Below are 23,933 nucleotides of genomic sequence, written 5' to 3'. Positions count from 1 at the left end.
TGCAAACTCATCACAGGAGGCCTTAGAATGTTCCATTGGTTCCGGAACAACTGGACTGACTAGGTTCCAGACCACTTGGACAGCACTCTGCGGACACAATAGAGGCAGCATACAAATTCTTTTTTGCAGCTCTTACCACGTGGTAGGCTGAAGCTGCAGCTCTACCCTGTCTCCAATCATCTTCGGAGCGAGATTTCCACCACCGGTGCTCTAGCCGTCTCACTACCCACTTCAGAGCTCGCAACCATGGGGTGAACCATGGTGCAGTCTGAGCTCTATTCAGGGGGAGAGGCTGTTTCAGAGCTACCTGGTCTAATGCCCCAGTGATTGCAGCATTCTAGCCATCCACCAGAGTCTCGACCAAGTGGCCATTGAGGTGGTCCAAAGAATCCCCAAGCGCAGTCAGGAATCCATTTGGATCCATAAGACGCCTGGAACGGACCATCTTAATGGGTCCTCCACCACTGCAGAGGGGTTTTGGAACCAAGAAGTCCAACCCTACCAGGTAGTGATCTGACCATGACAAGGGGGGGGGGTGGATATACCCCCGATTTTAAGATCGCTCCCCACCTCTCCAGAAACAAAAACAAGGTCTAATGCATGACTGGCTACATGGGTGGTCCCAGTTGGAATAGGGTGCAGCTCCCAGGAAATCATGGTCTCCATGAAGTCCTGAGGCGCCCCCATGAGGATGGCCTCCGAATGTACACTGAAGTCCCCCAACACCAATAAGTTAGGGTGTTGCACACACACAATAACAATAAGTTAGGATATTGGTATAACTGCACACACACATCAACATGACTTTACACTTGCTTACATTAAACCATATTTGCCATATGGATGCCCATTCTCCCAGTTTGGAGAGATCCTTTTGGAGCTCCTCACAATTAGGGTTGTTTTAACCACCCTAAATCATTTTGTATCTTCAGCAAACTTGGCCACTTCACTGCTCACTCCTAATTCCAGATCATTTATGAACAAGTTGAAAAGCACTGGTCCCAAAACAGATCCCTGTAGGACCCTATTATTTACTTCCCTCTACTGGGAGATTTTCCCATTTATTTCTACTCTCTGCTTTCTGTTCTTTAACCAGTTACTGATCCATAAGACAACCTCTCCTCTTATTCCATGACTGTTAAGTTTGCTCAGGAGCCTTTTGTGAGGGGCTTTGTCAAAAGCCTTTTGGAAGTCCAAATAAACAATGTCTATCAGATCATCCCTGTCTACATGTTTGCTGCCACTCTCAAAGAACTCTGAAGTATTAGTGAGACAGGGCTTACATCTGTAGAAGCTGTATATGCTTACTAATTTTATCTTTAATAACACTTTCAACTAGTTTATCTGGAACAGATGTTAAGCTTATTGCAGAACCACTAGACAGTTACACTATACTGGATTTTAATTAAGGCAGAGAGTTCACATTAGGCATTCATTATTAACATCACAAGCTTACATTAGCCAATAATGAAGAATGATGTTATATGCTGGAGGCAGCATGACACATGTAGAAGAATAGGAAAAGGAAAGGTGAGGATCCCTCCAAAAGGTGAGTAAATACTATTTAATAATTACCGTTTATATATTTTGAATACTTTAGGGTGATGAAGGCCCTTTACATACACTTGCTTAGTAATGTCCTTATCAACTGTGTTAGGTAAACCAGGATTATCCCCTAATACAAATAAGAGAGGCTGAAAGAGAACTGTTTGACTGAATTGATGATTGAAGCAAGACCTGAATTTCCTGGCCCACAGCACACACTTTTAGCTACAACATTACTTGCCCTCAGGAAGAATCTGAGGGATAGAAGTGGAGGAAATGGGGGGAGGATCCTCCAAAGAAAGCAGAAGATAAAGAGCCCAAAATCAGGCAAGTAATTAAGAGATTCTTATGAACAGCAAAGTGATCAGTATTTCTACTCAAATCAAGTCCTCCACTCTATCTCCACAAAACACTTGGAAATATTTTAATCATCCAGCTATATGACAGGATCGTCAATCTGAGGATTACAGGGTTTGTTTTTTTAAATGGAACATCTGCATCCACTTCGAGTAAGTCCTCTCCTCCTTCCATTTAATAGAGTCTGATCGACTCCCTAGAGAACATGGTCTCAACACATAGACTGGGTCTGCACATCACAGTAAGCCACAGTGGTTTATTTTTCTGAATAAGACATGGTGGTTTATCATGTCATCTGCATGTGGTTTTCCTGTACCACGATGGCTTTTTTCCCCCAAATAAGCCACTCTGATAAACTATGGTCTGCAGCAACATTTATTTAAGCCATCATGGCTTATTGTGTCATCTGGGGATCACCGTGGCTTATTCCAATTGCCTACAGAGTCAGCTGGCAAGAGCAGCCAAAATTGCTGTGGCCACTCTGCTCCAGCCTGCAGAGCCCTTTTTCGAAGATCTGACAAGTAGCCCAGAGACAACGACAGCCAAAGAAGCACAGCCTTCCCTGATACCGCACTACACTTACAAAATGACAGATTTCCCCAGGTACAGTGACAGCCTCACGCTACCCCATTACAGCAAAGTTACACAATGACAGGCTTCCCTGATATTACTTTTAAACTGCACAACTTGGGAAATAGGGGAAAATAAGGGAATAGGGAAAGAACTGCTCACTTTTCCATGAAGAAGCGCAGTTCCACAATTATCTACTACAGCATCTGGACGCTCCCCATGAGGGGACCCCATCTGTGCAATTTCGCACCATTCCTGCAAACTGTCAGGGAGTTACAGCTCCCACCCCCTTTTTCCTTCTCTGGCCAGCCTTCCCTGATTGAGTGATCCTGCATCTGCAAAATAACACAATGACAGCCTCCCCGATGAGAATGCCAGCCTTCCCAGATCAGGCGATCATGCTACAGCAAAGTTACACAATCACAGACTTCCCTGATCGCTACTGTGAAAATGCACATTTGAGCATTTGTGTAAAAAAAAAAAAAAGGAGAGGAAAAGATCCCTGTTCGCAACTCTGAAAATGCACGAATTCAGAAATGCAAAAAACTGCATAGGAAAAATAAAGAGGAACAGAGGCAACTGCAGAATAGTGGAAAATGAGGCATTGGGGGGGGGAAATGCTCACTTTCTCATGAAAAAGCAACTGTGCTGTTATCCACGACAGCATTTGGAGGCTCCCCATGAGAGGTCCCCACTGTGTAATTTTGCCTCATTCCAGCAAGCTGCCAAGGAGTTAGAGCTCCCCCCCCTTTTTTCCTTTACAGCGCACTTTTCCCTGAGGAAGCAAAAATCACAGTTCTCCGCTATAGCTCTTGGAGGCTCCCCATGAGGGGTCCCCACCCGTGCAATTTCACCCCTTTCCAGCAAACTGCCAAGTAGTTATAGCCCCTACCCCTTTTCCCTTTTCTGGCCATTTCTCTGTGAAAAAGCAAGGTCAGGTAGTACAGCACAGCCTTCCCTAATTGTATAATACCCCTACTGGGAAGTATCGCATTTACAGCCCTCATGATAACACGTGACACTGCTCATTTTTCCATGACAACTGCAACACAAGGGAAGCTGGGATACCATCCGGCAGACTGGGAGGACTGGTGAGGGTGGAGAAAATAAGTTACTGACAGTAGCTTTTGGCTGATCATATGGGGGATAACAGTAGCTTATTTTCAGAATAAGCTACTGTGAGCAGCGTGAACCTGGCCATAGAGTGAATAATCTCAAAATTTCAGCCTTTTCCTTAAGTTTAGCTCTAAATTATGTATTCGGCCATTTTGCAGCCAACTGATTTGCTGATCTTGTAGCACAGTGGTGATCCTTGATAAAGGTCTACCACTCCCAAAGAGATCCTTCTGTCTGTGTATAATGTTTTACTACCTATTTTTCTTATTTTATATATATTTCTCACCATGCATGAATGAAGTGTGGTCTAAAAGTTTTCCAAGATCCCAAGGGGTGTTTCTAGAAAGGGATTTTATTTTTTTGCAAATACTGATGTCAAGGCCAGTAAAAATGGAAGAGCCTGAAGCCTCTAAATGCAGTGCAACATTTCCATCATGTCCCATGATGCTTGTTGTTGTTGTATATTTTGATAATTAACTGCCTCATCTGAATTGCCTCAGAGTAAGTTTTCAGGTTTGGCAACCCGATTTCCATCCTTACCTTGCTGCTGTAAAGCTTTTTTTTTCAACATATGGCCAAATCTCTTACCTCCTGTACAGAAAAAATCTAAAATTTGCTGCCACTCCTTAAGGTGATTTGCTTTTACTAATACTGAGTACTCCTAGATTTTAAAAGTGACTGGCAAAGAATGGAGGAAGGCTGATTGCCAAAAGATAAAGGGAAAACAAGAATCTCCACAGATCTGGAGAACACGCACTTCTGGACTAAAGTTACAATTTCTGGAAAAGACCAAGAATCATTCTGACCACAGGTTAACTGCAAAGCTCTAACTTCAAAGAGTTTTCCTGTGTTTTACACGTTTGAAATCTGTGAGAGTCAAGAGCTATGCAACCTAATGAAGTCCTGTACTTGTTATGCTATTTGCATAGACTTTCCAAGTACCTAACTTTCACTGCCCACAAAAAAGTGCCTTATGACTCATTGCTTTCATTTATATTTCTAGCACTGACCTTGGCTACTTCTAGCCTCTAGCCTAGCCACTTCCACTAGCCATCTGTATTAGAACTTCTCAAGAAACTTTCCAAAACTGTCATGATGTGTATTTAATTAACAAGGCCTTCATGAGCATTCACTGTTACAGTCCTCATTTTTAGTTCCACCCACCCATTTCTTTCTGCTGGGAATCAAGAACAGTATGCCAATCACAGGTACTGTACAGTAAAAACTAATCTTCGTTCAACATTAAAGTTGAGAGAACAAGACTTCAGGCTTATTACCTGTTTCAATTGCTAATGCAGCATGTACACGCAGTTTGCAGTACTGTATTCTTTGCTAAACATAACCCTTAACTTGTACCATAAAACGTGATACAAGGCGCCAAAATTCACTAGGAAATGGCCAAGAGCCCATTTGGATGCAGGAAGTAATTCAGCCCACTGCAAGTATAATTATATTGATTGAGATGGAGGTGTCCACCCTGTCTTAGGGATACACTACCTCTAAAGAGTCGGGTGTTCCTCGACTCACTACTCTCAGCTCTCAATAGAGACAGAAGTGCCACTGGTGGCCAGGGGAGCTTTTTACTTGCTTTGGTTGGTTTGCCAACCAGCAAAAGTTAAATGAGTCATATTCTGGTTACATCCAGGTTAGTTTACTAAACTCTACATGGGCTGCCTGTAAAGAAACCCCAAGGGGTACAGATTACTTGTGTGAGCTAAACAAGTGGTACACAGTACACCAATTCCGTACCGATCGTACCAGCTGCGTGTTTCCAGACCCAATTTTAAGTGCTGTTTTTAGCCTTTAACACCCTAAATGTTTTCGGACCTCATTATCTGAAGGATCTCCTTCAACTGTATAAGCCTAACTGTACACCGAGATCAATATCAAATGCACTGATTTCTGGCCCATCATTAAAAGGTATTAGACTGAGAGGTATCAGGAGCAGGGCCAACTTTTGTCTCTCAAACTCCTCAGTATTTGGAGTGAAGTTGTTCTGTCCTGTTCCATTAGAAATGGGGGGTGGACTCGATGGTCTTATAGGCCCCTTCCAACCCTACTATTCTATGATTCTATGAAATGGCTCACTGGAAATACTAATTCCCTTGCTTGCAGTTTAAGTGTTCTTAGAACAAATCAATCAGTTGCTCTATTTTCTGAATAAAGTTTACTTTTACATCAAACTACAACATATTTGAGGACATACAGACCTGCCTTAATTCAAAGCAAAACTGCATTTTTCAGTACATGATGATCAACTAGCTGCAATTCAGTTTTAGTTGCAGAATAACCTCTAAAAGAAATGCTGTCATTTGCTATGATATCATCAGAATGACAAGATTAAAAAATATTTTCCAACCTGATCAACCTAGAAAGGCCAAAGTTGGGGTGTTTTATAAGAAGCAATTGTATAGGCTTTAAAACATTTAAGGGTAGTTCACAAATTCTCGCAGTATTCCTTGCAACAACCCTCTAAGCTACTCCACATTATCCCCATTGTTAATCTGACTGAGAGCTGGTAGCTTGCCTAAGCCAATTTCTAGTAACTTCATGGCATAGCTAAGATTTGAACCAGGGACTTCCTGATTCCTTAGTGTAGCTCAATAGTCAATACACAAGTCAACAGTTTGCAGAACCCACTCTACCTTGAACACAGACAACACCCACAGTTTAAAAATATCCCCCGATTCTCATTTGGGAGAAGAAAGATCTGTCTGGACCATAAAAAAAATTAAATGTCAGGGGAAAGTAACAACCCAGGTGTCTTTTTCTTTCTCATCCCCCAGAATTAAACTAAATAAAAAGGTAGTAACACAAATGATTTTCTGGATAAGGTGTTTAAAGTACATCAAAACACTGGCTCAATTTAGACAATCATTTGAGGCTTCATAAACCCTTTCAGACCTAGACTATGGGTGGGAAGCCTGTGGCTGTCCAGATGTTGTTGGACTCCAGCACTTATCAGCCCCAGCCAGCATAGTCAATGGACAAGGATGATGGCAGTTGTAGCCCAACAATATCTGGAGGGCCACAGGTTGCCAACCCCCCATTCTAGACCCTTGCTCATCCTGGCTGTTGAAATATGCTAAAGGTAGGTTGGGATTATGGACCTTGGATGTACGCAATGCTTCTCTGAGAGGGGGGATAGTTCCTGCCACCCTTAAGGAAGTGGTAATGAGACCCCTTTTGAAGAAAGCAAGCCTGGATCCTATGGTCTGGGACTATTGTTCAGTCATTCAGTCGTGTCCGACTCTTCGTGACCCCATGGACCATAGCACGCCAGGCCTTCCTGTCCTGCGCTCTCTCCCGGAGTGTGCTCAAGTTTCTGGGACTATTACAACCCAGTAACTAACCTTCCATTCTTGTGCAGGGTGGAGCAGATGGTGACCCCAAATCCAAGTTGTCTTGGAGGATGCAGATTTGGATCCATTCCAATCTAGTTTCAGGCCCAGTTTTGGGAGAGAAACAACCTTGATCAGCCTGATGGATGACACTCTAGGGAAGGGATGGGGAAAGTGACACCCTATTTGTTCTCCAGGAACTCTCTGTGGCTTCAAATACCATTGACCATGGTATACTTTTGGATATGGTTTAAGAGGCATGGCATTAAGGTGGTAACAGTCCTTCTTGAAGAGGTGCTCTCAGAAGGTGGTGCTGGGGGGTTTCTGCTCCATCCCAATGCCTTTGGCAAATGGGGTGCCACAGGATTCATTCTTTTCCCTCATGCTGTTTAACATCTGCATGAAACCACTGAGTGGAATCATTTGGAGGCTTGGGCTACAGTGTCTCCATAACGCTGATGACACACAGCTATACAAGATGGATGTGCTGTGGTCAGGGAAACTGGTTCATCTGGGTAGAGTACAACTGGTTCTGGACAGGGTTGCACTCCCTGTGAAGGATAAAATTAGCAGTTTGAAAGGGGGGTTCTTCTGGACTTAGCACTATCTCTGGAAGCAAAGGTGGCAAGCAGTGGACAGGAATGCCTTCTACTAGCTTAGGCCAATATACCAACTGTGACCCTACCTAGAAAAAGCAGACCTAGCCTTGGTCATAAACAGAACCATTGTTTATGAAGCCTCGGTAGATCTTCCAAACTGGACTGTTGTTTCCCATTTCACAAGAACAGTCCAAAATGAGAACACTACTTTTACTGAACTGAATCATGTATATTTAAAAGTATTCATCACCCAATCCCATGAGCTCAGACTATTAACAAAAAGTTACAAATACCCTGCTGAAATACTCCATGCCAACCTTCAGCTAAATCTCTGCTAAAATTACAGTTCCTAACTTCACAAATGTCTGACATCAGAAGAGTAAGAAATAAGTATAGCACACAAGTGAGCTTTCAGGGATTATGGGTAAAGCATTAGTCATAGGACACAACCAGGCTTATGGGTAAAGAAGGAAGCCACCATGTTTCTAGAGAACTCAAAGTTCTGAATAAGTTCATTTGCCAAGAGATTTTACATTTTATCAACTTCCTTATTCTTAAAGAAACACAGGTCCTGACAGACATCCTGAAAGGTTACTGGTGACAATGAGTCACTAATCATTCAATCAGCATCCACTTGGTTTATCACATCTATACCCCACTTCTCTTACAAGGAACACAGAACAGGGTACAACAAATTATACTACTTTACCCTCATAATCTAAAGAGCAGCAGTTGAAATAACGACAGCTTTACCATCTCAGGGCTGGGGAACAGACACTTTCTATCACTCCACCATAGCCTTCATAAATCACCACTCCTTTTAAGAAGCTTATGTTTATTATGTTTTAATTTTGACTTATTAACAGTCCTCCAAGGCAGCTGACATCAGGCAGAAAGAGGAGATATAAATATTGTAAATAAAGTCTGTGAAATAGATCAAGCTGAGAGGTAGTGACATGGCTCATGTATTTCATGGAGATCTGAACCCATAACAACAATATCCACTAACACACTGGCCTTCTTATGCATACCTATCATACATTAGCTCTTTGTTTTGAGAAAGTACAGGTTAATAAAAATAATCGACTTCATTCCCAACTGCCTTTTTCTGCTTTAAAACCACATGTGCCCATCACCTCAAGAAATATACTTTTCCTTTCCTGCAGGCCAGTATAGTTTGCATCCAATATAATGCTAGCAGAAAAGGGATGAGTGGTGGCACTGTTCTGTGAACTGTTTCACTATCAGAAGAAATTCTACGAGTGAAACACCATAACAAAGTATTTCATTGTAAAGGCCCATCTACTCCAGCAGACCCCCTCCTAACCTTATAGTCTCGAAATCCACAGTACTCTAGACAAGCATCCTGAATACCGCCAGCTTACGCACTTAATGTAAAAGGGTTACACAAAGCAATACAGAGTTGGAGTACAGCCTACAACCAGACTGGAGGGGGATTTACAGAACATTTTATGAAAGATTTTGCACAACATCTTGCATTAACAGAATTACCACTTTTAATCTGAGCACACTTTTCTCATGAAATTCCTTTGCACAAAGAGGAAAACAGCTTTCCACTAGCAGAAGAGGCTTTGTACCAGCAGATACGATTACAACAGATGTATACCTATTTGTGTAGCTCGACTTACCAAGCTTAGCAATGGTATTTCTTCACCTTTTCATTCATTCATTCTATTTTCTAGCTTTCTGTGGCTCACAGCAAGTGGCATAACATCTTTTCATGGCAAGGAAACATGAAAACTGACATTCACGTTTAACGATATAAAGTAGTCTTCTTCCTCCTTTTCTATCATTCCTTCAGTTTCTGACTCTCAGAAGTTCTTTTCAAAGCTGTCACTTTGCACTACAATAGCCATTTTAAAAGATTCTATTGAATCTGAAAGCATTAAAAAAAACACACACACACAAAACAAAAAAGTGACCACGTAAAATTACCTCATAAGAATGGTAAAGATGAAGCACAATACAATTTCTATTCAAAATTCAATCATACCTAATACTTCCTGCCACAAAAGGAGACCAAATTTCAGAAGAGAAATCAGTTGAACCAATCAACCTTACCATCCCCAAAGCCTCTAAACACATCACCATTAAGGTGATCTGCCACAGTTCTCTCAGTCACAATATCTACTGTTGATTTCCTGAACTTGCAGGGTAGGGACTCTACACATTTTCTCTACAAATTTGAATTCAGTATGTTATGGAGCTGAATACCTAGGGCCTGAGGTCTATAAATATCAAAACTCTACTACCATCATAAGAAGCCTTGGAATTAGAATGACCAGGTAGTTACTATTTTACTCTGCATCAATAGTTTCCAGTTTGTCATCAAGTGTAAAATGAATGGGAATTCAACATGGCCTCCAAATCAGAAAATCTTGAGTCCATTCCAACTTTGAAAGAGAGAAAGTGCAGTATTTTTTAATGTAACACTCTACCAAAAGGGCATGTCAGGGAAAAATGTCAAAAGCAAAAAAGCGAGACCATGCAAGATGTTGAGGCCAAAAAAGAGTAGAGGAATGGAGTGTAATGGAGCAATGCCCTATTGCTTGGGAAAAACCAAGAATTTCTAGAATTTATCTCACCTACCAGGAAGCAAGGCATTACCGCATCTCTTACCTTGACTGTAGAGGATAAAACAGAAGATTTCCTCAAATAAAGGGGAGAGTGCTTGCTTCTTTGCCAGGCACTGGCTTCCATCAATTTAATCCAGTCTTTCAGCTTAATATTTGAAGTGACAGAACTGAATTCTGGGAAAACTCTCCCCCACCCCCACCCTTCATCCAAGAAACAGAGAAGGTACTTGTTGCCTAATAGGGAAGATTATGTGTTCCTATCACTTCCCAATCTTCTTTCTATTGCTGATGCAAAGGTTTTAAGGCAACACTTCACTGCTGGGAGGTGAAAACTCACAGAATTCTCCAAGTACAAAATTATACAGAGAATTGGGAAGCAAGAGAGAAACTTTAATTCTGGTCTTTCAAACCCAGTTGTTTTAAGGATTTTTGCTGACTAGTCTAGTCTGTTCCTTGTTCTAGTGAAAGAATGAAAAGCTCTTCTGATGCAGAAAAAACTGAATAATCTTCCTGAGCTCCTCCTTCAAGAGCTGTCAAATTTTCAATGTATGATTGTGCAACTGAGAGAGCACAAGAAAATAATTTGGGTCTGTTTAATGTAGAAGAAGTCTAAATTAAAAGCCACCCTAGAAAGAAGAGATAGCAGGAAAAGGGTATAGGACTGCTACAGAATTCTGAAGTTCACAAGATGGAAATTGCCCACAGAAAAAATAAATATGCTTTCAAAGTTGGAACAACAAATCAAATTTTCAGCAGCTTTGACAAATCCTACTGAGACCAGCCTGGGGAGTGATGGGCAGCAACAACAGCACGTACAACTCCTGTCCCCTCATTGATTATTAAAAACCTACATGGCTAGTTAAGCCCATTTTAACAGAATGGAGCATGTTTCTGCAAAAACCTGCATTAAGAATGAAATACTTCTACTTATACACATAAGAAAAATCAGAATGTAAAGAGTATGTTTCAAATGTTCAAAGCACACATCACTCATTACCTGAGGAACCTTCAAAACTACCATGTAAAACATTGCTATTATTGTAGATAAGACAAAGGCTTCCCTAAGACCAGCTAGGACATGTTCAGACATTACCTTCCCCCACACTTTGAGTACATATACAAACACATACCTGTGGAACTGGCTCACATACTTGCTCTCCCATCCCCTCAATAAACTTAAAAGGTAATGTCTGAACCAGGACATTCCGTGGTTATTTGAATGCTCTGACTTGCTTTGCATATAACACTAAGCCAAGATTTGCATTATATGCGTGACCAGGAATGTGCCTGCTCAAAATGCCAGGCTCAAGCATTCCCCCACATCCCTCTCCTCCTGCTGCACAGCCAGAAGGAGGACTAAACCAGAATTTAGCTTGCAGTTTCGCTTGCAGTTTAAAATAAACTCTAGTCAAATGCTAAACAAACTAACCTCAAACCCTGGATTGTTTTTCCGGCCTATTTAGCAATTGATTAGTTTCGTTTAAATCACAATTCCTGGCTTGCATAGGACGACAAACCAAGAATCCGTTAAACTGAAACTTAATTCTGTTTTATTCCTCTTCCCAGCTAAATTATGGTTTGGTGTTATATACAAACCTGCCCAATGACCTAGTTCAGACTTAACAGGAAGCCATAGTTTTCCACTACATGAATGAGCCAAGGTAAGCCTCAGGCTCAGACATACACTCCTCTCTCATGGAACAGGAGGAGATAGGAAGCTCCTGCTTCAAATTTCATACAAACTACAACCCTGTTATGTCCAAACCCAGACTACTGTAGTGTGCTTACACTGCAGTTAGTAAACAAGCCAGGATCAGAGACTATGATTTGATCTTGGTTTAAAAAAACCACATTCCCCAGATTTCAGATTTAATGGGGAACTGTGGTTTGTTTAAAATTGGAAGCTTCCCATTTCCTCCTCTGGCAGGCGAGGATGCGAGGGGAAGGGGGATGAGCACAAGCCCAGGGTGCTACACTGCTCATTCACATAGCAGGAACCCTTGTTTTCCTGTTACACAGAGATCCTATGTTAAAATAACCACAGGCTATCTTAATCCAAACCTTACCCTACAAGGTATGTTACGAGTCATTTAACAGGCTCCAGGCAAGTTTGTATCTCTTCACCAATATACTGTACCAGCTTTCAAGGTCTCCCATATTATGAATATATGTTACCTTGAACAGCGAGTACCAAATGTTAAGATAATTTCAAAACGCAAACGGAGTATTTCTCTAATATTTGTTTCTATTCTTCACTTCAAGTCATATCTGTGAAATAAAGTTTACAGCAGTTATAAAAAAGAATTATTGTACAATTAAAAATGGCAAGCATAAACTCAATACTCAGTTCTAATGATAAAAAAGCACTATGAAGTTGTACCCAGTTTGTCATCCTTATTTATTTATTTACTTTAGCGGTACAGCTAGGGATGTCAGAGAATTCCGCCACGGATCTCGGGGAGGCCGAATGCCAGCACATTCAGCCCCCCGAAATCGGTGGTCGAACGGTCTGCCACCCCCCCGCCACCCCCGGGACGGGACTTACCTTGGGCGGATCTTCCTGGCGGCGGCCGGTCTTCTGACCAGCTGCCACCGCCGCCATTTCCAATTTAAAAAAAAAAAAAAGTGATAGGCTACGTAAAGATTTACGTAGCCTATCACGGCTAGATTTTTAAGAAAAACCGTGATAGGCTACGTAAATCTTTATGTAGCCTATCACGGCTGATTTAAAAGAAAAAAGAAAAACGCACGTACGCAAATGGCGGCGCCCATGGGCGCCGCCATTTGCATTCCTTATTTTGGCACTTCTTAGTCTACGTAAACATTTACATAGACTAAGACGGCAAAAATAAGGGGAACACAAATAGCATAGACGCTACGCTATTTGCATTCCCCTTATTTTTGCCGTCTTTGTCTACGTAAATGTTTTCGTAGACTGTTGTTGTTCAGTCGTTCAGTCGTATCTGACTCTTCATGACCCCATGGACCATAGCACGCCAGGCCTTCCTGTCCTGCGCTCTCTCCCGAAGTGTGCTCAAGTTCATATTCATTGCATCGGTGATGCTATCTAGCCATCTCATCCTCTGCCGTCCCCTTCTCCTTTTGCCTTCAGTCTTTCCCAGCATCAGGGTCTTTTCCAGGGAGTTTTCTCTTCGCATTAGGTGGCCAAAATATTTGAGCTTCAGCTTCAGGATCTGTCCTTCCAATGAGCACTCAGGGCGCTACTCCATTTCTTCTAAGGGATTCTTGCCCACAGTAGTAGATATGATGGTCACCTGAATTAAATTCGCCCATGCCTGTCCATTTGAGCTCGCTGATTCCCAAGATGTCGATGTTCAGTCTTGCCATCTCATGTTTGACCACCTCCAGCTTACCTTGATTCATTGATCTGACATTCCAGGTTCCTAAACAATATTGTTCTTTACAGCATCGGATTTTCTTTTCACCACCAGACTAAGAGTTGCCAAAATAAGGAACGCCCATGGGCACCGCCATTTGCATACGCGCATCTTTTTTTCTTTTAAATCAGCCGTGATAGGCTACGTAAACATTTACATAGCCTATCACGGCTGACCGAGGGACGCAAATGGCGGCGGCTACGGCTGCTGCCATTTGCGTCCCTGCTAGCCAGCGGCCAGATGTCCAGCCGCTGGCAGAGCCAGCCGGTGGCTCTGCAGAATCCCTGCAGAGCAGAGCCGGCTGGCCAGAATTTCAGGGGGGAGGGACGGAGCGCCTCCCCCCCAGCCAGAATTTTGGGGGGAGGGACGGAGCGCCTCCCCCCCAGCCAGAATTTCAGGGGGAGGGACGGAGCGCCTCCCCCCCACCACGAACGTCACCCTTCAAAAAGGTAAGTGACTTTCGTACATCCCTAGGTACAGCTACCTTTGGAGGAAGTTATCTTGCCAAATCACACTTCTCAAATCACTATCACCAATGTTCCTGTACCACCTCTCAGAATACAAATTGTTTGCTATATTTGGGGAAAGGCATATCCACAAATCCCAAGGGATATGAAAGGAGCTGCAACATCCTGTTATCTCCAATCTGTAGGCAGCACTACACCAAATATATTTATATCATTCCAAAACAGAGACACTGATGCTTTCCTGAGGTTCTTGAACAGTCAGGCAAATAATGTTTTGTGAAGATTTTTAACTTCCTAGAATGTTTAAACATATCACTATCGAAACAAAATTAGCACAGTTTTAATCCTTTGTCACTAAAATGCCTGTTACCTCTGCAAATTGAATGGCTTCTTAGAAGCTGAAGTCTCTTCTGATTTGTCATCATAAAATTAGGGATCAGCTTTTACATGAGAATAGGCTCTTAATACTATGTCATTTACTTGAAAAACAGGATATGATTACATCACCACTGGAAACAGGACTAGGGTAACCAGATGCAATCAACAACAGGGGCTCTTAAGCACTTAATAGTTGTGTAGAACAGGGAATTTCAGCAGGTGCAGTTGCTGGCCACATCATAGTAGTGAGAAAGTGGCACATGCCACAATTCTCTCTCAATTAAAAACCCAACGTGTCTTGCAGTTTCTGATCATCTCAAGGCAAGTAGACATTTTCAGTTTTGGGAGTGGGGAAATAACTAAATCTTCTCTTTGCCTTTATTTATTGATATTCTACTCTATATTTATTAATGACTACTTGGGTTCTTACAATAAGCATTTGATGTATTTCCTTGATTACCAATGCTGTATGCTGTCTTAAATTTAAAAAAAAGGTGAGATAGATGCTGCTGCACAAAAACAGTGGTACTCAGTTACAAAAACTGTAACACCACAGATCACTGCTTGTGTCACAGGACCCCTGTACCAGCAAACTGATACCATAAAAATGCTCTTACACACAATGGTGATCAGTGTTGTCACTTTAGTTGCATATGCAGACTCTGCATCATTAATACTGATGCCAAGAGTGGTGATATCAGGCCCTGCAGCTGGAGTGAAAGCAACTGTGACACTGAGTAGAATTGATTCGAGGCACCTGGGTTCACATCCCAGCTCTGATACAGACTCAAAGAGGATGGGGGGGGGGGCATCATTCTTTCTCAGCCATCAGTAAAACAGAAATGATGCCAACATGCAAGGATAAAAAATTAATGTTATGTATTTTGATCCCTTGATATTAAGTCAGCCTTTGCCAATTTGATGTCCTCCAGATATGTTGGACTACAACTCCCATCAAGCTCAGCAAGCATGTAGTCCAATACATCTAGTATCAGGTTGGGGAAGCTGGATTAAATGGTCAATTTATAAACTCAGCCATTTCATGTACGTAGAGGGTGTCATACAAGGAAGAGGGGGAGAAAAGAGAATCAAAACTAAGCACTTCCAGATGCGGGGGTGGGAAAGGGGAGTGGAAAGTTTGCAGTATGGATGTTCATCATGAACAATGCACTCTGAAATCGCAACTGGCAGACTTTTGGCTTTCAGCTAAACTCTCTTCAAATATCTTTATTTTAGTATTACAGTATTGTCAGAAATCCAACTCCAGCCTGGCTGTACAAGAGACTAAAGTTCGTGCTATAAGCTATCGTTTGGAGGGAGGGGGCTATAGCTTCAATGAAACAGTATTTCAACTTATACAAAACTGCCCAATTCACAAACTCCATAAGTTTGCATCTCAGGAATATTAGTCAAGAACACAAATTAATGCAAAACCATTAAAGCATTTAAATGCTAGTAAAACAGGACGAGGATGGACTGGGGTACAAAAAGCATACAGAGTTCAGGATAAGTTTAAATCTATATTTGCATGAGCCTGAAACGAGATGAGGTTGTTTTGTCAGTGTACTTGTCTCAGCTGGGGGGGGGGGGGGTCATTTCAGTCCATTCACACTGAATTCACAATGTTTCCTCCTCAGAAGGAAACATTCAGAATGTTTCAGAAGAAATACTTCATCTTTCAGAAGAAATACTTCATCAGTGAACAATACACAATCACGACAAAACATACACATTTCCCTTTTTAGAGACAAAATATGAACGTATTGAACCAAACTACCCTTTCTCCTATGAATCAAACAACCAGAGAGCGTCTCCAGAAAGAAGATGTACACAAGAAAGAATCCTCAACCACTTCCCTTCTCTTCTTCCGCCCCACTCTCCCCGTGCTCTGAGGCATACAGTGATTTACAACTCAGTATTGCAATACAAGCTATTCTCCCAAACAGGAAAACCCTAAAGCGACACCTAGGCCTATATGTACACAGTGAATTCTCTGCTAACTCTGCTGACCTCCCTTCCCACATCACTTTGTGCACCACTCAGGAATGGACGTGGGGGTGATCCAAAGGAAGGGTTATTATTTTTAGGCAGCCTCATTTCCTCTCTCCGCTTTTGTACAGCAGGGGGAAGTGACTTGATTTCATTTCTTCTTTTTTTAACCCGCAAGAGGTTACCAGATCAAAGACCCAAAGTTAAGGAGTTGGGATACCCTGAAATACAAAGCATCCCTTTCTGTTGGGGGGGGGGGGTAAAGTAAAACAAGGATACCATAAAATAACGGTATCGAGATATGTTTCTTGAACTTACACACACTTTGCCTCCTTCCATGGAGAATGGCCATCTCCATTCAAAGAACCACGAGACACCACTTTACTTTATCTGCCCCACCCACACACACACACACACACACACCCTGTACATGTAAGGACTGACCCACACGCATTCTCCTCACCCCTACAAAGCTCCCATTCACATATTACATATAATACATATTCCTCCCACCCTTTCTCACACACACACACAACCCGCCCCCCTTTACATTTATATATTGCACGCACGGACGCACGCGCCGTCCCGCACCTTTCCCAGGCGGGGGGTTCGCTCCCGCCCGCGGAGAAGGGCGTGCCTTTGAAGGTGCGGGGCGCCCCACGGCTCGCAGGGCACCCCCTCCGAAAGGAACTAACGCGGCCTCCCCCACCCCGTCATGCAAGTTGGGGCCACGCCGCTGCTGCGCCTTCGCTCGCGGGGGGCCGCCGCCGCCGGCTGTTTGCCGGGACTCACCAGGCTGCCGCAGGGGCCGGGGTCTCCTCTGCGTCCGGCTAAGCGCGGGGGCTGCCGCTTCTGCCGGGCGCTGGCGGGCAGGCGGCGGGGACGCCTGAGCGGGAAGAACGCGCCGCCGAGTTGCGCCTGCCCGCGCCGCCCCGTGGGTCGCTGCGGCGCCTCCGCCGCGGCTCTGGCCCCGGCCGCTTCCAGGCCGCTCCCCCTCTCGCCTCGCTCCCTGCCTTGCCCGCCCGCCCGCCCGCCCGCCCGCCTGCCTCCCGGCGCGCTGCACCATGGGATGCGCCGCTGCCCTCACTCCCTCTCCCTCAGGTCCGTCCCCAGCCCGCGCTGCGATAACATGGCTGCGAGCTACGCGAGGAGGAGGCGGCGGCGGCGGCGGCCCAGCCCGGCCCCTCCCCCAGCCCGCCTCGAGCCAGGGGCGCGCGGGCGGCGCGCGGAGGGCGGCCTCGGCCCGGCCCTCTGTCAGGGAACAGAAGCGACCGCCCCGTTAGCCGCGCGCGACGGGGGGGCGGGGGGCGGGGGGGGGGGCTGTTCTCCGCAGCAAAAAATAAAAACGACATTAAATCTCCTCACGGCATCAGCCGGGGCAGAACCCCGGGTTCCCTGCCCGCCCACAGGGAAAGGATTCCAGCCACAACTTTTCCTCAGGAAAGCGAGGCCGCGGGGTGCCGGCGGGCGCCGCTCGGCGTGCTCCCCACCTGTGCGCGGGGCAAGCCGCGGGCACGCGGCGGTTCTGCTGCTGGCCCGTTAGTATCGTGCCCCTGGCCGCGAAGCGGGGCGGCCCGGGCCAGATGCCGCCTCCGCCGTCTGCTCCCGCGATCGCAAGAGGAGCCGCGGCGCCGGCGCGCTTCAGTCTGCTGACCGAAGCCCGCCCGAGCACGGGCGCCTGTATTTGGCCAGCTAACACGCACGCGGAGCGACGTGCGCCCGCACGTGCTCCTTTTATGTGCTGCATAAATTGTATTTTTACCTTTTCCGTTAGGTATGGAGCTCCTACTTAGGCTACTTACTGCGGATGTTCCATAGGCATATTGGTTACAGACTAAGAATTGTAATTAGTGACTTCCTTGGTGTCTTGATTTATTATTATGTATGTTCTTTTTTGTTGCCTTTATTTCTTAATTTTATTTCAAAATGAAATAAAATGTCATGGGGGGGGAGAGCTGTGCTGGATCAGACCAAGGTCCATCTAGTCCAGCATTCAGTTCTGTTCGTTGTTCAGTCGTTCAGTCGTGTCCGACTCTTCGTGACCCCATGGACCATAGCACGCCAGGCCTTCCTGTCCTGCGCTCTCTCCCGGAGCGTGCTCAAGTCCATATTCATTGCATCGGTGATGCTATCTAGCCATCTCATCCTCTGCCGTCCCCTTCTCCTTTTGCCTTCAGTCTTTCCCAGCATCAGGGTCTTTTCCAGGGAGTTTTCTCTTCGCATTAGGTGGCCAAAATATTGGAGCTTCAGCTTCATTATCTGTCCTTCCAATGAGCACTCAGGGTTGATTTCCTTTAGGATGGACTGATTGATACAGTACAGTTCTGTTCACACAGTGACTAACCAGTGGCCTGTGGAACAGTGCTGGCTCCAGGTTTCCATGCGTTCTTGGGCAACACTCTCAATCAGCCCCTTCCCTCAGTGAGTCCGCTTTCTCACTGCCATTATCACTCACTGTTATTTCTCCTCATCCTCCTCTTTCTCTTCATTGCTACACTTGCTTGCTTGGCAGGCAGAGAGCCAGTGAGCAAGTAGGCAGTGGCATCTACTGCCCCTCCTCCTCACCACCACTGTTGCCTGGGCTAAGTGTGGGCCCTCAGAAGATGCCCAAACATGCCTAACCTTGAGGCTAGCCCTGCTGTGGGAAACCCACAACCAACCAGGACATCAGTGCAGCAGCATCCTCCCACCAATGTTCCCCAGCAAGTGGTGTACATAGGAAAGCTGCCTCTAATACTGGAGGTAGCATAGGACTAGTAGCCATTGATAGCCTCATCCTCCATTAATTTGTCTAATCCCCTTTTAAAACCATCCAAATTAGTGGCCATCACTGCATCCCGTGGTAGCAAATTCCACAGTTTAACTATGCACTGTGTGAAAAAGTATTTTTTCATTCTTCTTCCATTACTTTTTTTTTATTCTGCCTTGCCTTTAAAGACCTCAAAGCAGTGTACGAAGTTTGCATGCATGCACATATGTTAATCCTTACAAATATCTTGTGAGGTAGGGTAGGCTGAGAGACAGTAATTAGCTCAAAGTCACTTTCATGGCTGGTTAGGAATTTGAGCCCAGATCTCCCAAGTTAATATGCATTTCACAACAAACCACACAAGCTGTCAACTGCACACTGTGCAGTACAATGCTCTGCATGTTTACTCAGAAGTAAGCCCCACTTTATCATTGGAGCTTACTCCCCAGCTAGTTGTTTAGGATTGTAGCTTGTGGCACTATGTCTCAGCCTCAGATCCTCATCTGCAACATAGTGGTGATAATAGTGCTGAGCAAGAGAGCTGTACCAATCAGTAACTAAAACAACAGGGAAAATACTTGTGGGTGCGCTATAAGGATTCTAAAAGTGGGACAATAAACAATTTATGGGAGGCGCTGTGGCTCAGTGGTAGAGCACATGCTTTGCCTGCAGAAGGTACCCAGTTCAGTCCCCGTTATCTCCAGGTAGGGCTAGGGGAAAATCCTGCCTGAAATCCTGGAGAGCCCCTACCAGTCAGTGTTGACAATATTGGGCTAGAGGGGCCCTACCTGGAGATGCCAGGGATTGAATGTGAGACTTTCTGCATGCAAAGCATATGCTGTATTACTGATCTGTGGCCAGAGAGGTCCTTCATTAGCGGCAGTGTACAGAAACTAACAAATTTAAAATCAACTCGGTAAACAAAAAGCGTTACATGAAAATTTAGATTCATCAAACATCTAAAATGTCCAATCTTAAAAGAGTAAAACTAGAGAGCAATTCTATGGCCCCTAGACAGCATATGGAGGGCCATAGGATAGTTTGGATTCCTGGCTCCCAGGTTGGAGACAGTGCTCTGACCTTGGACCCAGGTGTCCAAGCCCCTGCCCCCTCCCAGTTGGAGCAGAGAAAACTGCACTGGCTGCCTTTCCCAGGTTGCAAAAGCAACCTCGGAGGGGAGAGAAAGGGGGCAGTTTTGTGGGTGGGGAGGGGACTGGGGAAGCAGGGATACAAGCTATCCCTAACCCTTCCCCTTCCCTCCCACTCAGCAGAGCCCTAGGTAATGGGCAAAAATGTCCGTCTAGCAAAAATGCAGAGCAGGAGAAGTGCAAAAGCGAAGATCACCTCTGCGCTCCTCCTGCTTTGCATAGGATGACACCATCAGCCACCGAGATCAGAGGCTGACAGGAATCCTGATAGGACTACACCCTTAAATACTTTTTAAAACACACACATTGGTACACAGTGAAGGGACATACATTATAGACTTAATTCCACATATGTAATCATATATTTCTTCAGCAAAGGAGATCGTTACCTTGTCGGGGTGCTGGAGCTTGAGCACCTCAATGACGTCATGAGCTAAACTGTGAAGGGACACCCAAGTCGGGAAGGTCATGGCAGAGAGGTCAGACTAAATACGATCCCTAGGGAAGGAAACGGCAACTCACCCCAGTATTCTTGCCATGAAAACTAAATGGATCAGTACAACCAGAGATATGTCGGTATAGCATCGGAAGATGGGACTCCCAGGTCAGAAGATGGTCAAAATGCTACTGAGGAGGAACAGAGGATAAGTTCAACTAGTCCCAGATGTGATGACGCAGCTAGCTAGCCGTCCAAAAGGACGGCTAGCAGCCGATGGTGCTGGTGGTGAACAACGAATCCGATGTTCTAAAGATCAACACACCATAGGAACCTGGAATGTAAGATCTATGAGCCAGGGCAAATTGGATGTGGTTATTGGGGAGATGTCAAGATTAAAGATAGACATTTTGGGTGTTAGTGAACTAAAACGGACTGGAATGGGCCACTTCACATCAAATGACCACCAGATCTACTACTGTGGACAAGAGGACCACAGAAGAAATGGAGTAGCCTTCATAATTAAGAATAAAGTGGCTAAAGCTGTGCTTGGATACAATCCAAAAAATGATAGAATGATCTCAATTCGAATTCGGGGTAAGCCATTTAACATCACAGTGATCCAAATATACGCCCCAACCACAGATGCTGAAGAAGCAGAAGTAGATCAGTTCTATGAGGATCTGCAGCACCTACTGGGTAGTACGCCAAACAAAGATGTTATTTTCATTACAAGAGACTGGAATGCTAAGGTGGGTAGTCAAACGACACCTGGAATTACAGGCAAGCATGGTCTGGGAGAAGAAAATGAAGCAGGACATAGGCTGATAGAATTTTGCCAAGACAACTCACTGTGCATAACAAACACTCTCTTCCAACAACCTAAGAGACGACTTTATACATGGACTTCACCAGATGGTCGACACCAAAATCAGATTGACTACATCCTTTGTAGCCAAAAGTGGCGGACATTTATGCAGTCGGTAAAAATAAGACCTGGAGCTGATTGTAGTTCAGATCACGAACAGCTTATTGCACAATTTAGAATCAGACTAAAGAGAATAGGGAAGACCCACAGAGCAGTTAGATATGAGCTCACTAATATTCCTAATGAATATGCAGTGGAGGTGAAGAATAGATTTAGGGACTAGATTTAGTAGATAGGGTCCAGGAAGAACTATGGACAGAAGTTCGCAACATTGTTCAGGAGGCGGCAACAAAAAACGTCCCAAAGAAAAAGAAAACCAAGGAGGCAAGATGGCTGTCTGCTGAGACACTGGAAGCAGCCCAAGAAAGAAGGAAAGCAAAAGGAAACAGTGATCGGGGGAGAGATGCCCAATTAAATGCAAAATTCCAGAGGTTAGCCAGAAGAGATAAGGAATTTTTTTAAACAAGCAATGCGCGGAAGCGGAAGAAGATAATAGAATAGGAAGGACAAGAGACCTCTTCCAGAACATTAGAAACATCGGAGGTAAATTCCAGGCAAAAATGGGTATGATCAAAAACAAAGATGGCAAGGTCCTAACAGAAGCAGAAGAGAGCAAGAAAAGGTGGCAAGAATATACGGAAGATATGTATAGGAAGGATAATAATATCGGGGATAGATTTGACGGTGTGGTCAGTAAGCTAGAGCCAGACATCCTGAAGAGTGAGGTTGAATGGGCCTTAAGAAGCATTGCTAATAACAAGGCAGCAGGAGATGACTTGATCACAGCTGAACAGTTTAAAATCTTGCAAGATGATACTGTCAAGGTGATGCATGCCATATGCCAGCAAATTTGGAAAACACAAGAATGGCCAACAGATTGGAAAAAATCAACCTATATCCCCATACCAAAAAAGGGAAGGACCAAAGAATGTTCAAACTATCGAACAGTGGCACTTATTTCACATGCCAGTAAAGTAATGCTCAAGATCTTGCAAGGTAGACTCCAGCAATTCATGGAACGAGAATTGCCAGATGTACAAGCTGGATTTAGAAAAGGCAGAGGAACTAGAGACCAAATTGCCAATATCCGCTGGATAATGGAGAAAGCCAGGGAGTTTCAGAAAAATATCTATTTCTGTTTTATTGACTATTCTAAAGCCTTTGAGTGTGTGGATCATCACAAATTGTGGCAAGTTCTTGGTGGTATGGCGATACCAAGTCATCTTGTCTGCCTCCTGAGGAATCTGTATAACGACCAAGTAGCAACGGTAAGAACAGACCACGGAACAATGGACTGGTTTAAGATTGGGAAAGGAGTACAGCAGAGTTGTATACTCTCATCCTACCTATTCAACCTGTATGCAGAACACATCATGCGACGTGCTGGGCTTGATGAAGCCAAGGCTGGAGTTAAAATCACTGGAAGAAACATTAACCATCTCAGATATGGAGATGATACCACTTTGATGGCTGAAAGTGAGGAGGAGCTGAGGAACCTCATGACGAAGGTGAAAGAAAAAAGTGCAAAAGCTGGGTTGCAGTTAAACCTCAAGAAAACCAAGATTATGGCAACCAGCTTGATTGATAACTGGCAAATAGAGGGAGAAAACATGGAGGCAGTGACAGACTTTGTCTTTCTAGGCGCAAAGATTACTGCAGACGCTGACTGCAGCCAGGAAATCAGAAGACGTTTACTTCTTGGGAGGACAGCAATGACAAATCTTGATAAAATAGTAAAGAGCAGAGACATCACACTCACAACAAAGGTCCGCATAGTTAAAGCAATGGTATTCCCCGTAGTAAGCTATGGCTGCGAGAGCTGGACCATAAGGAAGGCTGAGCGAAAGAAGATGGATGCTTTTGAACTGTGGTGCTGGAGGAAAATTCTGAGAGTGCCTTGGACTGCAAGAAGATCAAACCAGTCCATCCTCCAGGAAATAAAGCCAGACTGTTCACTTGAGGGAATGATATTAAAGGCAAAACTGAAGTACTTTGGCCACATCATGAGAAGACAGGATACCCTGGAGAAGATGCTGATGCTAGGGAAAGTGGAAGGCCAAAGGAAGAGGGGCCGACCAAGGGCAAGGTGGATGGAGGATATTCTGGAGGTGACGGACTCGACCTTGGGGGAGCTGGGGGTGGCGAAAGCTGACAGGAATCTCTGGCGTGGGCTGGTCCATGAAGTCACGAAGAGTCAGAAGCAACTGACCAAATAAACAACAACAATCATATATTTGAGACTGAACAGACTTTATTTTCAAACTGCTATCCATTGTGACAGAGAAAGAAGACATATTGTTAACCTTAGACATTAA

At 44.4% G+C, this 23,933-nt stretch overlaps 1 protein-coding gene across 29 annotated transcripts in view; it reads right to left on the bottom strand.

Annotated features, from left to right (window-relative positions):
- Positions 1–18,027, bottom strand: part of PTK2 (protein tyrosine kinase 2) — a 332,755-nt gene extending 314,728 nt beyond the window's left edge. For 20 of the 29 annotated variants that reach the window (XM_084848678.1, XM_084848671.1, XM_084848670.1 and 17 more), the window contains exon 1: positions 17,150–17,377. The gene's annotated coding sequence lies outside the window, so the exon portion shown is untranslated. Of the gene's footprint in view, positions 1–17,149; positions 17,378–17,847 lie in introns of those variants that run through there. The other 9 variants (XM_084848663.1, XM_084848668.1, XM_084848683.1 and 6 more) reach the window with 7 other exon arrangements.
- Positions 18,028–23,933: the final 5,906 nt, after the last annotated feature.

The sequence above is a fragment of the Heloderma suspectum genome, chromosome 4 (assembly GCF_057233095.1).
Source record: "Heloderma suspectum isolate Gila_16-S chromosome 4, 16-S_ref, whole genome shotgun sequence".
Lineage (NCBI taxonomy): Eukaryota > Metazoa > Chordata > Lepidosauria > Squamata > Helodermatidae > Heloderma > Heloderma suspectum.
This window is presented reverse-complemented; position numbering and strand designations above follow the sequence as displayed.